The sequence below is a fragment of the Melitaea cinxia genome, chromosome 27 (assembly GCF_905220565.1).
Source record: "Melitaea cinxia chromosome 27, ilMelCinx1.1, whole genome shotgun sequence".
Lineage (NCBI taxonomy): Eukaryota > Metazoa > Arthropoda > Insecta > Lepidoptera > Nymphalidae > Melitaea > Melitaea cinxia.
The window spans coordinates 9,588,620-9,607,891 of record NC_059420.1 but is presented as its reverse complement, the minus strand read 5'-3'; the positions used below and the strand labels follow the sequence as shown (position 1 = coordinate 9,607,891).

At 33.5% G+C, this 19,272-nt stretch overlaps 2 long non-coding RNA genes across 2 annotated transcripts; one reads left to right on the top strand and one right to left on the bottom strand.

The window, feature by feature from the left end:
- The first annotated feature begins 533 nt into the window (after positions 1–533).
- On the top strand, positions 534–2,582 carry LOC123667064. Its single transcript, XR_006745374.1, has 3 exons — positions 534–758; positions 892–1,675; positions 2,554–2,582. It is a non-coding gene; the product is annotated as an uncharacterized LOC123667064 (long non-coding RNA).
- A 5,160-nt stretch (positions 2,583–7,742) lies between these two features.
- On the bottom strand, positions 7,743–9,303 carry LOC123667065. The gene is made up of 2 exons (XR_006745375.1): positions 9,057–9,303; positions 7,743–8,119 (listed from the first exon to the last, which is right to left on the bottom strand). It is a non-coding gene; the product is annotated as an uncharacterized LOC123667065 (long non-coding RNA).
- Positions 9,304–19,272: the final 9,969 nt, after the last annotated feature.

Sequence of the window (19,272 nt, the reverse complement as noted above, 5' to 3'; positions counted from 1 at the left end):
AAAAAAGTTTTCAGCATTTACTTTTATTTTTACAAAGCTGCAATTTAGATAAATTAAAAAGAAAAAGATGGGCCTCAGATTTACAAAGAAGGAGAAAATTATGGCAGTCGTAGCCATGGGGCAAGAAACACTAATCTCACGAGTGCAGGATTTGAAAATTCCTTTGCTGCTCTACTAATAAATAATTTAAATAGCGTGCACTTCGCAGGTTCTAATTGCGGAAAAGACATGTGCAATGACAGTATGTTTCATACCGTAGGACGATTATTTTTTAATAATAAAGCATCTTGTGCTCCTCTGGAAATTGATTTTGATGTAATTATGAATAGTGATCATATCATGTTGAATTTTAAAAACAAAATTCAAGTTGCTAAGATTAAAGCTCTTTTTTATGTGACAGGATATATCTTTAAAAAATTAAGAATTATATTTAAAAATTGTAAAATATGCAATGCTTGCTTTTTACGAAAAACAAGAATGATCTGGATTACATACAAATGCGAGATTACTCGATAGAAAATAAATATTTGACATACCCTACTAAAGAAGCCATTTTTCGAAACAGCAGGATATGATCACATATTTAATAAGAAACCATGTTAACCCTTAACTTCCTGAGTCAACTGGACTCACATTGAAATTTTAAACTACTATAATTTTAAAGTTTTAGCGACTAGTTTCCCCCCCGTCCCAGTACCTTCCTCCAGTGACGCCGGTATCGCGGTGGCAAGAGGACGTGTGCCTGCTGCTCGTATTTGGTGAGTTTATTACGTCGAGTGGTTCCCATGGACTCATACGAGTGTACTATGTAATAATTTTTTAATTTATCACAATTTTCAAATGTTGCTTATTTCTCATTATTATTGATTTAAATTGTGTATTTTAATACAGGTTGTCTGGAACCAAGTTTACTGCAGTCTATGGCGCAGAACACAAGACTCCGTTTTGAACAGTGTTCAACTCGATGGAAGACATCTGGATGACATACTGTTTAAAAAAAAAAATGCGCATTTCTATTCTCTTGTTCAATGCTCTTAATAAAACTTTGTATCAATTATTACGTTTTTTATTTAAGTTTGAAAATATAAATTTGCCACCAAACACCTGTATGTATGTATATATATACATCCTGCTAATAATTAGGCGTCCCACATGGGCCGAAATGCATCTAAACTGGCGTCCACCTCCTTTAGACGTCCGCATACCGGACGCCACTTTTTTAATCGATGTCCCTATTGTCCTTTTGGCTCTAGCTACCTGTATAACAAAAATCGCCGGAAGGCAAAAAATCATTGAGATATTTGCATTTGTATAACTAAAACTTCCGCGAAATCCCGCACCAACGGTGCGGCGCCAGTCTAGCGCGTATATCGACAGAGCGTATACTCTGCTAAAACTCTTCCTATACAACCGATTATTTGGCGTCCTATTGCGACGTTGCCAAACGGACTGTATTTGAAGGTTTTGAAATATTCAATCAAGTAAAAACAAATCATTTAAAAACAGTTTGCCGAAATTGCTACGCACGTGTCGCTGCTTATTTGACGCTCGGTTGAATAGTACAATAAAATAAAAAAATAAAATAAAAGTTAAAATGAAAAAATGAGTCTTCAACGACTTCGTAGTGCAAGGATTTTAAAATTAACTCAATTCAAAGGACTACGTTCGTCTTCAGGTAAGTTTTGATTTTATTTACTATTATTATGTGATTTTAGTTGGTCTCATAGACACATTGGTATGTCTATTACTTGTCTGTTGAAATTTGTATATGTATAGCGTCTAGCGTCGTATCTGAATGTATGCTCATGAAATAAAAAATGTGAAATTTGAGCCGTGTAGGCCAAAGTTAGTGTTACATAACATATACATACCTACGAACCTAAGTGTTGCGACTTGTTCAGTGGTGGTTTTATACGACAAAATACAGTGTTTTTGGATTATCCAATTAATTTATCAATAGTGACAATACTAAAAAATGGTTGTCGTTGCAGATATAGATATGTTTCTAAATAAGAGCTATATACAATATATTTTTGAATCCAACTGTAAATGGCCATGGTCTAGGGTACATTTTATATTGCGAGTGAATTGTTCTCTTGTTGTTGTGGAGTTGTAATAAGTCCTTTTGGAAAGCCAAATCACATCGTAATGGATATGAATAATAGGTTTAATATTATTTGGTGCTTGCAGAGTAGTTCTCTTTTCTGCCATACCTGTAACTTTTTATTATACGATCACTATCCACTGGATGAGTGTATCATGTGCGTTGTTTAGGTATAGTAGTAACTTATTACAAAAGCATTTTTTTTTATTACTACCTGTAGATTTGTACATATATAGATTCCATAATTACATATATAATATTTCATGGATCAGATACCTATTACCTATATAATTAATGAGTAATTATACATGAAATACTATACTGTACCTTTCATGTTTGGCTATGGCTATGTTCTATAAATGTAAGTTGGTTAGTAAATTAATACATACCGTTAGGATTAAACAGTTTTAAAAACTTATACGTATTTATATTTCTTTGACTTTTTTTAGGACATCAACAAAACATTAATGACAAAGAATCCGATAGAAAAAAACGGTCATCGTGCACGGTAAGTATTGGCTATGTTTATTTGACACTAGCTTCTGCCTGCGACTTCGTCCGCATGGTCCCTAACTTCCCCGGGATAAAAACTATCCTATTTGTTAATCCAGATTATAAACTGCGTATACCAAATTTTGTCTAGTTCTATTCAGTCGTTTTTGCGTGATTGAGTATCAAACATCAAAATATTTAAACATTCACACATTTAAACATACAAACTTTCACATTTATAATATTAATAGAATTGAATGAATTATCTCTAAACGTAGTAAAAACGAAAGGTATTGTACATTATACGTGAATTTCCTTCACTACGTTTTTATTTCATTTTTGTATTCCCAATTGACTGATTTTGATTTGATTTGAAAATTTTAAATTGAAGTGTCAATGAAATTTAAGAAAAATAAATTAGACTTTTTATGTAAGTACTAGCGGCCCGCCCCGGCTTCGCACGGTTTTATCAAATTTTACATAGAACCCTAACTTTTGTACATATAAATTACACATAAAAACCTTCCCCTTGAATCACTCTATCTATTTAGAAAAACCGCATCTTAATCTGTTGCGTAGTTTTAAAGATCTAAGCATATGTAGGGACATGGCCCGAACAGGGAAGTGACATGTTTTATACTATGTAGTGATGATATAATCATATACGGGCGTCGAGTATGAAGCGCAATGAATAGTAGGTTTAGTTTACAGCTATCCGACGTCCGTATGTAATGTAAAGGCTACGCAATACGTAAGACATAATATACGGACGTTAGTTTGACGCACTACTGTTCATAGCCACTTTATATATTGACATTTAAAACTGTCTGATAATTAAAGCAATATTGAATTAATCTGAATCTGGAATGAAATGATTTAGGGGCCTAGAGAGTGATAATTGTGTTAGTAATGTTTTTTTATTTATTTATTACAGAGATCAAGTAATCCTGGTGATAATGTGGTTCAAATTGCTCCTACACCTGAAACTACAACTTACGCTGGCGACAGTGTGGTTCAATATTCTCCAATACCTACAATAAACCATACTGACGGCTTTTCAAGCAATTCTGGTGATAATGTGGTTCAAACTACTCCAACACCAGAAACCACAACTTACGCTGGCGACATTGAGGTTCAATATACTCCAACATTTGCAATTAATGATACTGCGCTTTATTCAAGTCATGCTGACGATAGTGTGGTTCAAACTGCTTCCACACCTGCAATTAACAATACCAGGTGTCTTTCACGTAATTACGGTGACAGCGTGGTTCAATTTGTTGCAAAACGTAGTTATGAAAAGCTTAATAATATTGATGATAAATTTTGGCCCGAAGGCGATTTTTCTGAGTCTGTAAAAGAATATACTATTTTACGTGCCAGTACACCGATAAAAAATCAATTGCACCCTCAACTCGAGCACGCCATGAGTGATATTGAAGAGCCTGACGATGATAAAGATGAATCTTATCATCCTTCGAGTGAAAATTTAATTAGTACTACATCCGAAGACATAGATAATGATGAAGTAATGCGAGACTGTAGTCTATCGGATATTAAACAACCCTACTCTGAACAAAAGGTAAATATGATGTTTATCGTTACAGGATAGTTATTAGATGGATCTTTTAGTTTCTATTATGGTTAATAGTGAATAAATTATTTTTTAAACTATATTTTATTATTTAAATATACATATTTAATTTTATTGCGAATTCAATCTTCAGTCAAATTAACTGATACCACGTGTTTTAAATATTCTAATAATATTTGTTTTTTGTTTCCTATGAACACGAAAAACAGCAATTTGATGACAACCTAAAAAGAAATACACAGAACACGACACAATACCGACAAGACGATGTAGAAGGAGAAGACGAAATAGAGAAAGAATTTCGATCAGAAGCTGAACAAGGACTGTCGCAAGATAAAACAACTTTGTCAGAAGAGGTATCAAAGAATGGTAAACGTGTTCGTCAACGCGACTTTTGTTTTTATTGTGAAACTTACATTTTAAATTTTGCAAGACATATGGTCCGTAATCATCCAGCGGAACCTGAAGTGCAAAAAGCATTAGCAGCACCTAAAAGAAGCGCCAACCGTAAAAAGGTTTTTAGAGATTTGCAAAAAAAAGGTAATTACATAAGTAACGTCCAAAGCTCATTCAAACCAATGAAAAGGAGTCGTTTTTCAGATAGGACCGACTATTTACCGTGCACGAAGTGCTTAGGATTTTACTCTAAAAAAATTCTCTGGAAACATGTAAAAAAGTGTGATGATAATTTACCGACAAATAATGCTCAAGTCCACGCCCAAAATTTTCTTTTGCGTAATGTTCAAGTTGACAAAAACTTAAAGGTTGAAGTGTTTACTAGGATGAAACCCGATAAAATTTCATTAATTGCCAAAAGAGATTCACTGATTTGTATGTTTGGAGCACAATATTTGAGGTCACACCGAGAAAAACATTTTGCAACAGTTGTGTCGTGTAAAATGCGGGAGCTAGCAAAATTGTTTGTAGAAGTGTCTAAATTGAAACCACATATTGTTAGCTTGGAACAGGCGTTAAGACCCCAATATTACGACACTTTGGTACAAGCTACAAAAACAGTGGCCCGATACGATGAAACTAAAAGGCAATTTGGTGCCCCAACGTACGCAATGAACATCGCGACATCAGTAAAACAATGTTGTAGCATAGCGTTATTAAATAGCTGCAAAATGGAAGCCACGGTTGATACGGCTAGAGTTCAAGCAGATTTAAAAATCATATCTTCTTTGATTGGAGACAACTGGAGGCATGATATTTCCAGCGAGGCAGCAGATGATCTCAATGTGAAAAAATGGAATAAGACAACTATGGTTCCGTTAGCTTCCGATTTAAAGTTGTTTAAAGATTATCTGTGTGAAGTAGCAAAACAGGCAGCTGAAAGTATGGCACAGTCGAATGAAAAAAATATGAATGTAGAAGCATTTAATAATTTAATAGAGTCAACATATTGTTGCGTACTTCTTCTTAATAGACGGCGACCAGGCGAACTACAACGAGTAAAATTGAGTGATTACATGAATCATGGGAATGAGAGTAATAAATATGAGGAATTCGATAGAGTCCTATCTACAACAGAAAAGATACTAGTTGACCAAATGAAAAGGATTGTAATCCGTGGGAAAAGAGGAAGAGGAGTTCCAGTTTTATTTAGTGCCGAAAACCAAAATAACATACAAAAAATTTTAGCTGTGAGACATTTTTATATTGAAAATGATAATAATATGTTGTTTGTAAAAGCAGGTGGCACAACTATTTGTGGCTATAAAACTTTGGAAAAGTACGCTAAAGCATCCGGAGTGAAAAATTACAAGGCTCTTACTTCTACACGGCTTCGCAAACATTTAGCTACAATGACCCAATTATTTATCATGAACGAATCAGAATTGGAACAACTTGCTACTTTCATGGGTCACACTTTAAATGTACACAAGGATAATTATAGATTACCAAATGACGTGTATCAGACGGCTAAAATCTCCAAATTGTTATTATTGATGGAAGATGGACAAGCAGACAAATATCAAGGAAAAACTTTAGACGAAATAAACTTAAACATGAATGAAGAAATCGTAGGAGAAGAGATAGAAAATGAAGAAGTTCTTGACCTTGAATTAACAGATGAAGATCCTATTTCTAGACCTGAGGGTAATATTTCAAATAATCCATTACACCATTCAAGTATTGCAGAAGAAGTCCCATTACAAGATACAACAAATAAGAATCCCACCAAAAAAAAGGACACTTATCCCGTGGACTACTGAACAAAAAAATGTTGTGACGAAATATTTCAAAGATCATATTAAAAATAAAAGACCCCCGAAACGTGCTGAATGTGACACACTAAAAGACAAATATTCAAAACTGCTTCAAAATAAGGACTGGCTAAAAATTAAAGTTTACGTGCAAAATTGTTATACTAAAAAATAAGTCTATTCTATTCGCAAACCAAATGATCCCCGTATTGCATTAGGAACTTAATAAGTTTAAGAAAAAATAGGCTTTATTTAACTGAAATTTTTACAATAAGAATATAATGATGATAGACATATTTTGTTGATTTAATTTTTCATTTAGCTTTTTTCAACTATTTTCATCACCAGTTTCTCTTGATGTAGGTGTTAATAAATATATTAATAATAAAAAGATAGACGCATGCCAAGTTTCATGCCTTTTCAGGTGGGACCGTATTTTGAGCTGAGGAGCCATGCTAGTGGACATGAAAAGCATAAGCTCGGATTTTATGAACAATCTCTATACAATATAGAACAAACGACCTTATGCTTTCCATGTCCAGTAGTACGGCTCCTCAGCTCGAAATACAGTCTCATCCGGAAGAAAGCATGAAACTTAGCATGCATATAGCTTTGACATATGTGCTTGAAAGTAGGAGGAGAAACACGTCAACAACTTATAATGTATATTTCTATCATACTCATTATCTATCTGTTCTCCGATAATTTCTTCATTCGTGTTTTATGTATATTTTTTTTTTATTCCTAGGGATAGAACATTATTTTTTATCTACTGTTATAGATATTAAGTATAGTTATAGATGTTCAGTAACTGCATAGATATTAAGTAATTATTTTTTATATTTTGAGTTTTTGATTGGTGATATTTTTTATAATTATATTTTATATACCTAGTTGAGAATTTTAGAGGTTTTATTTAATTACGTTTTTTGAAGTTTTGTTTAATTTTCCATCATTTACACTAGTTTCTGACTACTAATCTAAGTAAATTTATAATAAGTATACCCACCATCATATGATAGACTGACTGTCCAAAAATATTACGTATATTTAACTGTTACAACTTGAGTGCCCATATTTTTTTATTGTTGAAGTAACCTCATTATGAGGTATAAAATATTTTACTTTGTTAGATTGTTACAATTTTGAAGTTTAATTTTTTTTCTAGCAAATATACTGGTGCAAATTTAATTAATGTTACAACTAGAGAGTGCACATTTTTTATTGTTTTTAGAGTATAACGTTACTCTAAAAATAATATAAAATATGCACTCTCTAGGTTAGGTACGAGGAGATTTTTTTTTTGTGCATTGTTACACTTTTATATAAAGAAAAAGTCTGATTAGAATTACGCGTTTAATAAGTCTCACTTGGTGGTATCTAAGAGAAAAGTGCCTTTGAAGTACAATTTACTTTTTAGTTTTAAGTCAGGTTGTCATTGGTATAGGTGACTAAAACAATTAATATTCAATATAATGTTTTGATTTGATATTTTTGTATTTTTATTTTCCAACACTCAAAATCTATATATTAATATTATATGACACTTAAGTATGAATAATTTCATAACGCCTGCAGGTTTTTTATTGAATTTACATTTTAAACGGAAAAGTGACACTATTTTATCATAAAAATAAAAATATTTTTATAAGTTAATATACATATTTATATTTTTTTGGCATGCACATGGAAGCCAGGCTGGGTAGCAGTCTTATGGATCTGAAAAAACAAAGGTTCTGTTACATTTAATACATTTTTGCAATGATTTTTTATTTGGTGACTGAGCACCCCTACTGAAAATTTGTGTTTTTTGTTTAGTGACGGTTTGGTCATGGACGTCGAATATGTAGCGGTTCAAATAGTAGGTATACAGGTTTATGACGTCCGTATATAAGGTAAAGGCTACACAATACGTAACACATATACGGACGTTAGTTTGACGCATACTGTTATTAAGGATACGAAGTTTTTTTGCAGCTGTTTTGGCTTTTGACCCAATCGATCGGCGGAAGGTTTAGGTTCATGTTTTCCTATTGGACGTCCGTACTTGATCATCTGTATTTAGCATGGGCATGGGACGTCGATAAAAAAATCTCGTCTTAAATGCTAAAACTAGAGCCGGTTCTCTTATCTCAACTTTTACTATGAGAGTGGAACATTAGCACACTTCACTATATCCGTTATAACAAAAAAATTATTATAATTCACCATAAGTTTGCCACAATTTATTTATATGGATGCATATTTTTCTATAAACCGACCGTTTCTTTGTAACGAGCGTCAACGTCAAACATTTTAAATTGTTTGTCAACATAAGGCAATGATCTTAGCAATTTGACTACAAGGAAGCTACAAAGATCTGGAGGACTTATCTCTATAAATTATTGTTAATTTAGGTACCTACTTAAAAGATATACTTATGTTTTATAAGTCAATATTGTTTTTAATAGCTTTTCGGCCTCATTTTTATTCTGATGATGTGCTACGTCGTCAATAATTAAAATGTTAGAAGCCTGAATAAAATATATGTTGCAGCAAATTAAGAGAGCTATTATAAGATGAAAAATTAGAGGTGTTCCTATGGCCGTTACATGTTAAAATTTCAACGAGCGTACTAGAATTATTTCTTAAGTTAACGATATATGATTATACCTACCTGCTAGAAAACTGGCAAACGTCGCATTTCAGCTTACTTCTCACTCATTTCATCATTACTTAGATAGGACGCTAAATAATCGGTGCATTAGGTGAGGCTATATGGATATATGGAGGAAGCAATAACATAAGTATCATGAAAGGAGTTCATAAATGATTGGGCACAACTGTAAGCAGAATATTCTCAAAAAAGAAATTAAAAGAAATTGATATAATCCATGGAATTTAAAATGAAAAAAATAAGCAACATTCGCAAAAAAAAACATATAAATTTATATTTCATCGTCTGTCAAGTTCCGTCAAACAAAGAAGATAGTATTCGAAGATCTCTTGATAAATTAATTAAAAAGTTTTAGTTTATTCGCGGCAAAGTGTTAGTGATTGATTTTCATTTCATTGTGAACTTATTTGTGAACGAAGTATAAGTTAGTGCTAGAAAAACTACGTATAAAAGTTGATAAAAAGGAACATTTTATATACATTTTAAAACTTTTTCTTTGTGTACCGCCGTATCGTGAACATCTGATTTGCGCTCGGTCCAGCAAGCGAGTTTCGCCTTTGGGCGATACACGGAGGGATAATAATCAACTGCGCTCGCCTTAACGTTCCGTCGCGTCACCACTGCGTCACTGGGCAAAGATTAGAGCTCGCCAGACGTGGCATCTACACGTTTGCCTCCGAGAGGACGACTTCACTTTTGCAGCGCTACTTATTATTTGTTTTCGTTTTTACTTTTTACTTTAATATAAAAAAAGGGAAATGATCTGCTTTGCTTGTAACACCAGAGTTGATAAGGGTGAAAAATTGTCTTGTATGGCCTGTAAAGGTAATTACCACTATGCTTGTTTGAATATATCTGCATCCGTATATAACGCAAATTTACGTAACATCCAGGGAAAATGGAAATGCCCGTCTTGTTCTAATATAACAAGTCGTAGTAGAAGTGGTAGAGGGGATGAGACTCCGACGAGGTCATGCCTTAATACTGAGTTCCTCGACGTAGATATGTCCTGCGACGATTTGTCTGAGCAGAATGGCCAACATTATCCAGTAACCGAAAAAAGTAATACTTCAACTAATGATGACAATAAATTTGACATCTTACGGGAAATAAGAGCCCTTAGAGCTGAATTGTCGTCAATTAAAAATGATATCCACCAAGTGACAACTGGAATAGCGAACCTCAACGACAAATTCTGCGAGATGGAGACCAGGTTTTCAGCAATAGAGGACCGACTGACGGTAACTGAAAATAAGATATCTTTAGTCTCAAAGCTCCAAGTTGATCTGAATATTGCCAAAGATACAATAACCTCGCTTCAAGAGCAAAATAATAAAAACGACCAGTTCGCACGAATGAACAACCTCGAAATCTCAGGTATACCCATCACATCCGGCGAGAACCTTCATACCATACTGCACACTATCGGTAGTAAAGTTGGAATTCAAATCGACGACCGCGACGTGGATGCCATTCGGAGGGTGAGGCGATTTGAGGTGAGCGATACTTCCGTCAGCAAGACTCCGACCAAAAACTCTAGGCCATCCGCTATTGTAGTTAAGTTCACACGTCGCATTTGTAAGGATAAACTCTTGGCAGCAGTTCGTGCTAGGCGGGGACTTACAACCGTTGACGTCGGCATCTCTGGACCTGCTAACAACATTTACGTGTCCGACCACCTGACCCCTCAGAATAAACTTCTTTTGAGACGTGCCCGCCAAGTGAAATCAGACCTTCAGTATTCCTACCTTTGGATTAGAGACTGTAAAATATTAATGCGAAAAAACGATCATTCTAAAGTAATATTAATTTCAAGCCAATCAGACCTCTCTAAATTGAAGTGACTCTTTGAGCTGCAAGTATCTATATATTATTTCTGGAGAAAGGAATTGTTAGCACTTGTACCATTTCTATATCTTTGTATTATCTTTTTTTTGAGGCAACAAAGTATCTCTTATATTTGCAGTAGCTTTACCATTGTAAATAATGTTGAAAACATATTTAAAATTGATCCTTATTGCTTGCGAGGAGCGGATACCGTATATGAGTATATATCAGACTCAAATATTCATTATTTAAAGGGATGGTGGCTTTTAAATCACTGCTAGGTTACTACCAAAATGTTAGGGGCTTACGGACTAAGTCGTACGAGTTCTTAAGTCAAGTCGCTCAGGTTGACTACGATTTCTTATTTATCACCGAAAGCTGGTTAACATCAGATTTCTATGACAGAGAATTTTTTGATGCTAGATATGCTATATTTCGTTGTGACCGATCACACGTTGAGAGTGTCACGACGCGTGGCGGTGGTGTTATTGTGGCTATTCGCAATGAACTGCAACCATTGCTTCGTAATTGGCCGGGACCATCGCCTGCTTGTTGTGAGTACATTTGGATATCCATACCATTGTGTAACAATCATGGAAAATATCTTAACATGGCTTGCGTCTATATACCACATGGTCCTGGTTATCGTGCCGCTCTAACCGACTTTTTTGAAAAGACTAGTCATATAATAAACGACCATCCAGATGATTTATTCTTGATAACGGGTGACTTTAATATTTCTGATGCCATTTGGATTGATTGTGATGCATCATCGAACAAAAAACTACTAAATAAAAATAATAATTACGCAGTTGAATTATTGAATGACTTCTTAAATTTTACTGGACTTACTCAATCGAATGGTGTACTTAATGCAAAAAAACGTATTTTAGATTTAGTCATGAGTAATTTTAATTGTAAAACTTCAGCCGCCATCGAATATTTACTACCTGAAGATGCACACCATAAAGCTATAGAATTAGATTTCGAGATTAATTTAACACCCCCTTTGAAATCAGTACCTTCTTACACTTTTAATTTTTCTGCTGGTGATTTTGACTCTATTAACACACAACTAAAAAATATTGATTGGCATACACTGTTCGATTCGTCTGACGTAGAAACTTGTGTAAAGATTTTTTATGACATTTTAGATGATTTAATTACTAAATTTGTTCCTCGTAAATTAATAAACAAATCGTGTTCCTTTCCAATGTGGCACAACAAACCTCTTAGAAAACTTTTAAATGAAAAAAATAAATATCACAAAAAATGGAAAATTTATAAAAATCCACTTGATTATGAAAGTTTTAAAATTTTAAGGAAACGTGCCAAATCTATGCAAATTAAATGTTTTACAGATTATGTTAGTTATGCAGAAAATAAAATTAAATCACATCCTAACTTCTTCTGGTCATATATAAAAACAATAAAAGCCTCTAAGGGTCTGCCACGGACTATGACTTACAAGGGAGTAACGACGTCAGATGAACAGCGGATATGCGATTTTTTTAATGAACATTTCTATTCCGTTTTTGAGAAGCCATTGGGTAATTCAACTGTATGCCTAGATACAACTAAAAACACAGTCATTGAAATAAGCTCACTTGATATTACCCAAGATCTAGTGTATAAAGAGTTGAAAAATGTAGATGTTAGTAAAGGTGCTGGTCCTGACCGTGTGCATCCTTTACTTATCAGTAAATGCTCCAGCGGACTAACTCTCCCAATTACTCTTATTTTTAAGAGATCTTTGAGCGAGGGTTGCTTTCCATCTTTATGGAAAAATGCTTGGATAACACCAATACCAAAAGGCAGTATAACACAAGATATTGTCAATTACCGTCCTATATCTAAGTTGTGTCAATTTGGTAAAATACTTGAAAAGATCATAGCTGCTAAGATATTCAATGCAGTACGACGAGTGCTTTCAATAAATCAGCATGGTTTTTGCAGGGGTCGTGGCGTTGAAAGTAATTTATTATCATTTACTGAAATGGTAACTGAAGCCATGAATCGAAATCTTCAGGTTGATGCCATTTACACTGATTTTGCTAAAGCGTTTGATAAAATCTGTCACAATACTTTGCTTTCAAAGCTTTTCCATCTCGGAATCCACGGAGATTTGTTCCGTTGGATATCTTCTTATATAAGAAATCGTAGTCAGGCTGTTGTAATATCGGGTCATCGTTCTCGGTATAAGGATATACCCTCTGGAGTTCCACAGGGTTCGCATTTAGGTCCGCTGTTATTTACCTTATATATTAATGATCTTTCTGACTCAATCAGTAACTCTAGGGTATTAATGTATGCCGACGACACTAAAATATTTAGGATTATTCAAGATACCAATGATTCGGATCTTTTACAGGAAGATCTCAATAGTTTCGTTGATTATTGCCATAATAATAGTCTCTTCCTTAACATAAACAAGTGCTTTGCAATAACATACACTCGTAAAAAAAATCCCATCCATAAAAATTATAAGTTATGCGATAATGTTTTGTCAAAAGTTAATGAAATCCGGGATCTTGGCGTTATTTTAGATTCTAAATTAAGTTACATATCTCATATTGAAAATATTTTAAATAAGGCATATAAATTTTTAGGTTTCATTTTGCGTGTGGGTAAACCATTTAAAAGTGCTTTCACCTATAGGATTCTATATAACAGCTATGTCCGTAGTCGTTTAGAATTTGCTAGCTGCGTCTGGAATCCTTATCAAAAAGTACATGTAGAGAAAATAGAGAGATTGCAAAAGAAATTTCTTAAGTCGTTAGAGTATAGAGTTGGCAATAATTATATAGACTATAGCAGTTCTTTAAAAGTACACAAGCTGTCAGGCCTTGCTGAAAGGCGAGACTGTAACGATGCAATTTATCTATTTAAGATTCTGAATAATATGGTTGATGCCCCTTTTCTGCTTTCTAATATCTACTTCCGCATTCCTCGCAGGCAAGAAAGAAGTGTCCGCAAAAAGGATTTGTTTACAATACCTAAAAGTAGGGCACGCTACACCGCCAATAGTTTCATACGACGTACATGTAAATTGTATAATGATAGATTAAGTGATATAGATATATTTGGTATGAGTAAAAAAATCTTTAAAAGAGATCTAATTAGAGTATTGAATGAATAAAATATTTTCTTCTTTTAAAAATGTAACAATCTAGCTGTACAAGTTTCATATTTTATTTTATTTTTTATTTTGTATGGTATTTCAGGGAGCTATAGGTTTAAAATTATTATCATAAATGTATTTTTATTACATTGTATGCAACTGTTTGTTCCTAAATAAAAGAAAAAAAAAAAATAAAAAAAAATAAAAATAAAATGTAAGCAAAACTGAGGGACGTCGTAATAACGCAGTTTGTGCTTGACGCCAAAAATGTATCTGGATGTATATATATATATATATATATATTGAAATATAAATTGGTTAATTTGAATGAAGACTAGGCGGATTCCGCTGTGGAATATTGGCTCCAACAAGATGACGAGAGTGACGATGAACAAGATATTGGTCAGTCTATCAGTGCCATAATGCCCACAAATGGATGACAAACACAACTCTAATAGTGAAGATGGTGAGTACGTTCGCAGTGAACACAACACTGATTCGGAATCTGATTGTGAACAGCAACCTGAGGCACCTGGGATCGATGATTGTGAGTCGTCATCGAGCGAGAACAACTTACCGCTATCGGAGTTATCTGAAATATTACGAAATAATCCACCAGCTCATGTAAATTCATCTGACGTAAGCGAATTTTGACCCCCAAAGCCCGAGGTGCGGACGGTTTTACTGTCGATATATGTCTGCACGCAATTGAACTGGACCCGGACTCCTTTTTGTGTATCTTCAACAAATGCATTGAAATCCACTATTTTCCTAGGCCTTGGCCACGGTGATCTTCCTCCGCAAGCCGGGGAAGACCACTTACACGACTCCCAAGTCGTATCGTCCGATCGGGCTCCTTCCGGTACTTGGGAAGATATTGGAGAAAATGACTTGGATTGACGGGGCAAGGCGAATTCTCCGAATAAAATCCGAAATCAAAAACACACGATATACCATGATCAATTTAAACAATAATAATAATAATAATAACAATATAAAAGTAAACACAATCAAACATACATTAAAATTAAAATTAAACAACATAACTATATATACAATAATCCTCATGCAATTTTTTTTTAAATCTTTCGAACTTGTAAAGTGCTAAACTGGACTAGTATCGGACATCCGTGAACAGAGTGTAACAGTATAAGCACGGGTCAGATGCCCCTGGGGCAATATATCTCAAAAATTTGATAACGAAATCACCGTCTTAAGAGGAACATTTCCCAAAGTTACCACACCTCTGAACGCGCTAGTTTTTCAAACAATTTTTTTTTTTCAAATTATGAAAAAAAAAATTTTCTCTTGCAATATAATATTTATTTGTAAATTTTTCTACCAATCGCTAGATAGATGGCGTGGAATACGCGACTGATACCGTCCAAGTGATAAATAATAAATTGCTGCCGCCAAGTGGGATCAGCATCCTATCGTGCGACGTCCATTTGGGCATTCACAAAAATTCCTAGTGATTCCATAACAATCGTCCATTTGAGGAATATATTCAATAAAACACTTGTAAGATTTTCGTGCTATATGTCTTGACCGCACACAAAGTTTCAAAATATTAGATTCATCTTTAACAAAATCTATATGTAGATAGGCAATTGCTTGACTGTATTGATACGATCCAGTAAAAAATAATTTTAATTGAGTCTCATCTAGTTGTGGAAAGTCAGATAAATCATGACTGTTTAGGCGTTGAAATACGATTTTCTTCCTCAACCATCCATTTTCTTCAACCTCTGTTGCTAGCGTATTATCTGTATTTTTGAGACTTTTCATACGATCGATTATTTTTAAAGATCTCACTATCAATAGTGACAGGTTTTCCAAACTGGTTAAGTAAATATGCTGCGATATTATACAAGGTTCCAATTTCATGAAGCATTCTGTTGTCAAATGTGTGGTCTAGAAGTCGGCTTTTTTGTTTTATTACACCATGAACCCACTCAACTACCCAGCGAAGATTTGTGACAAAACGGGATTCATTACACTTTTTTGTAGTTAGTTGATTCCGGTTTCCGTTTGAAGCTGGCATTAGTACTACATAACCCTTACTGACTCGTTGGAATTTTTTTCTTTTTGTTTATTTCAATGAAAAACAATATTTAATTTATGTTGCAGGGCTCAAACACCAAGTGTGGCAGCTTCCGCTGCAACAACAAGTCGCAGAAGGCCAGCGTTTCTAGACAAATCAGGAACCCCTGACTTAATAAAATAAAAGATAAAGACCTTATTAAAGGCCAATCAATGTTCATGCTGATGAGGAGCATAAAATAAAAATGAAAATTCTGAGAATACAGGAAGAAAAAGAAAAAGAGATTTTAAAACAAGAATTATTTAAAACTAAGCAGGAGAAAATAAAATTAAAAATTTTGGATGCAATTAAAAAAATTATAATGATGTTGGAGTATTGTTTTGTCTTTACTAATATTACAAATTATCATTATTTGTCATTGCGTCCATTCATTATTGATATTATTGGAGTTCTTAGGGAAGTGGTCATAAGGTGCCAATCAAATACCAATTGTAAATTCATGTGACGTTTCAATCTTATATTATAGATCTTCTTCAAGCTTCTTTATTGTGATATTCAATTAAGATCTTTACAATTATATTGCTCTTATACATAATTATATACTACTTTCTAATTATTTTTAAACAAAATTTTCTTTTTTTCCAAAACAATTAACAGGAAAGTAGTATATAATTATGTATAACAGCAATATATTTCTAAAGATGTCAATTAAATACCACAATAAAGATGCCTGAGGAAGATCTAATCTAATATAAGATTGAAATATCGCATGAATTTACAATTGGTATTTTGATTGGCACCTTATGTTCACTTCCCTGAGAACTCCAATAAATATATTACAGATTGTTTTTTATTTTATTTTAATAAACCTATGTTTGACAAATATTACTATTTTATCCATTCATCATGACAGCCTCCTCGCCTGAACTCAAATAAAATTTATTTAAGTACATATAGTTCTTAACTTTTATTATTATTATAGAAACAAAAAAAAAACAATATTTTTATATATCTAATTCTGTCAAGTATTTGTTCATAGAGTATTAATAATGATATATAATATGAGGTTTAAGATCAATTTATTTCTCATAAGAACAATAATCATTCACTTACATGAGAAAACTTAAGTCTATGATACAATAACATTTAAAACATGGTGAGCTTAATCACTAATTTAAATAAATTTAAACAAATGTAATAAAACTGAAATACACTCTTACAACTTAAATATAACAACACAAAAAAAGAATAGAAAAAAAAAACCAAGTGAGTATTTTTTTAAAACAAAAACAATATTAACTATATAAACAATTAATACAAAGATACTTGAATAATATTGTAAGGTAAATAATCTTTAAATATATGTAACTATAGCAATCCACTCTAACACAAACTAACTTATCTTGCTAGTTGTGAAAAATAGTTTGTTATAATTTCATTGCGCCTTCTATGAGTTGGATTGTTTCTTTGAATTGTTACTGCATCCACATTTGCATTATTTATATTGCCCTGAGCTAAGACAGCTTCCCAGGAAACTGGATTCATTATCGTATTATCATTAGGAGGTGTAGATTCACCACTTCTTGCAATATTGTGCAAGACAGCTGTGGCAATGATAATTGGAAATGAATTTTGTAGTGAAACTCCCAGTCCAATTGCCATGCTCGGAAAACGTCTTTTCCATACACCAAACAACCTGTAGCCTACTTAAATATGAATTATTAGTAATAAATTAAATAATATACATTTAAAACATATTGTTTATCTTTTATGTATATTTATTATTTATTACATATCTTTAAATATCTTTTATATTTCTATATTTTATATAAAATTATTATTAATTAATTATTTACACACAGACACATCATACTCATCAACAATTTTATTATACGCATATTTGGAATAAAAAATATATCGCTTGAACACGACGCGGCGCACGAGCGGCCGGCTCGATGCCATTCAGTCCGGATCCGCACTCCCGCGCGAAGCCCGTGTCGCTTACAACCTATTGCTCGTATTATTAAATATCTTATAGTGCTTCTAGCTTACGAACTGTATCATCCTATCAATAATTTTTCTCCTTCTGTGACTATGGTGTTTTTTTCTTGTGCATATTATATACTGCTATTATTATTTGTTTATGTTATTAAAAACGTTAATTCAATAAAGACAGAAGATAGTGTTGAAATTGTGCTTTAATATTAACATCCCACTGCAAACACTATAAACCTTTTTACACATTTCCGTGTTCTTATCTGTGATTCATTGTATAAATTTTCAGCAGCAGTACTGCACTGTTTTAATGGAGTCATAATATAATTATTGCAAGCATAGCCCGCATCTCCAACAAGAACACCATTTCCATATCGGCCTTGTTCGAACATTGCTCTTCGATAACAATTATTAAAAATGTACGAATCATGTGTACTCCCTGGCCAACGAGCAACCACATCAGTAAATTCTAAGTTGGCATTGCAAATGGCTTGAATATTCAGAGAAAAATAGTTTTTTCTGTTTCTAAAAATTTCAGGATTATGTCCACCTGGTGATCTAATAAACTTCACGTGAGTACAATCTATAGTACCTATCACATAAGGAAATCTAGCCATTTTATAAAATTCGATTTGTGTCTGGCGAATGTTATCTGGTAATTCTGGAAAGAAGATTTGGCGAGGCCGGAGAGCCAATAGCTGCACTCACTCTGTGCACAATTCTATGCGCAGTAGAAGTGCTGAATCCACCTAAATCTGCGGCAGTCATTTGATAACATCCTGTTGCGTAGAAACGCAGAGCACATAACAATCTGTTGATTGGGGATACACTGTGATTCATATTTGACGGAAACTATCATTTGAGGCTTATAAAATCAAAGGCAACTAAGCGCCATACATTCGTAAAATGAGTTAGCTATGGCGCCATCTGCTTTAGTTAGTTACGCACGTTTTGATATCTTCATTTTAATAGTAAATGCAGCTAAACTTCCTATAAATTCAATTCGATAACTTATGTTGGCATCAAAAACAGCTACGTTTTAACCAAAAAGGATCAAATATAGCTAGGAGTCACGCCGGCCAATCAGAGCACAGGATTTATAAGATTCATCATGACCGCCGCCATACATTTCGTGTGCACGTTAAGTCCAGTTTTTGGCTAATATCTTGTGGATTTATTTAAATAGCGTGATTAATTCTGTATTAAAACACGAGTTTTGATACCCATGG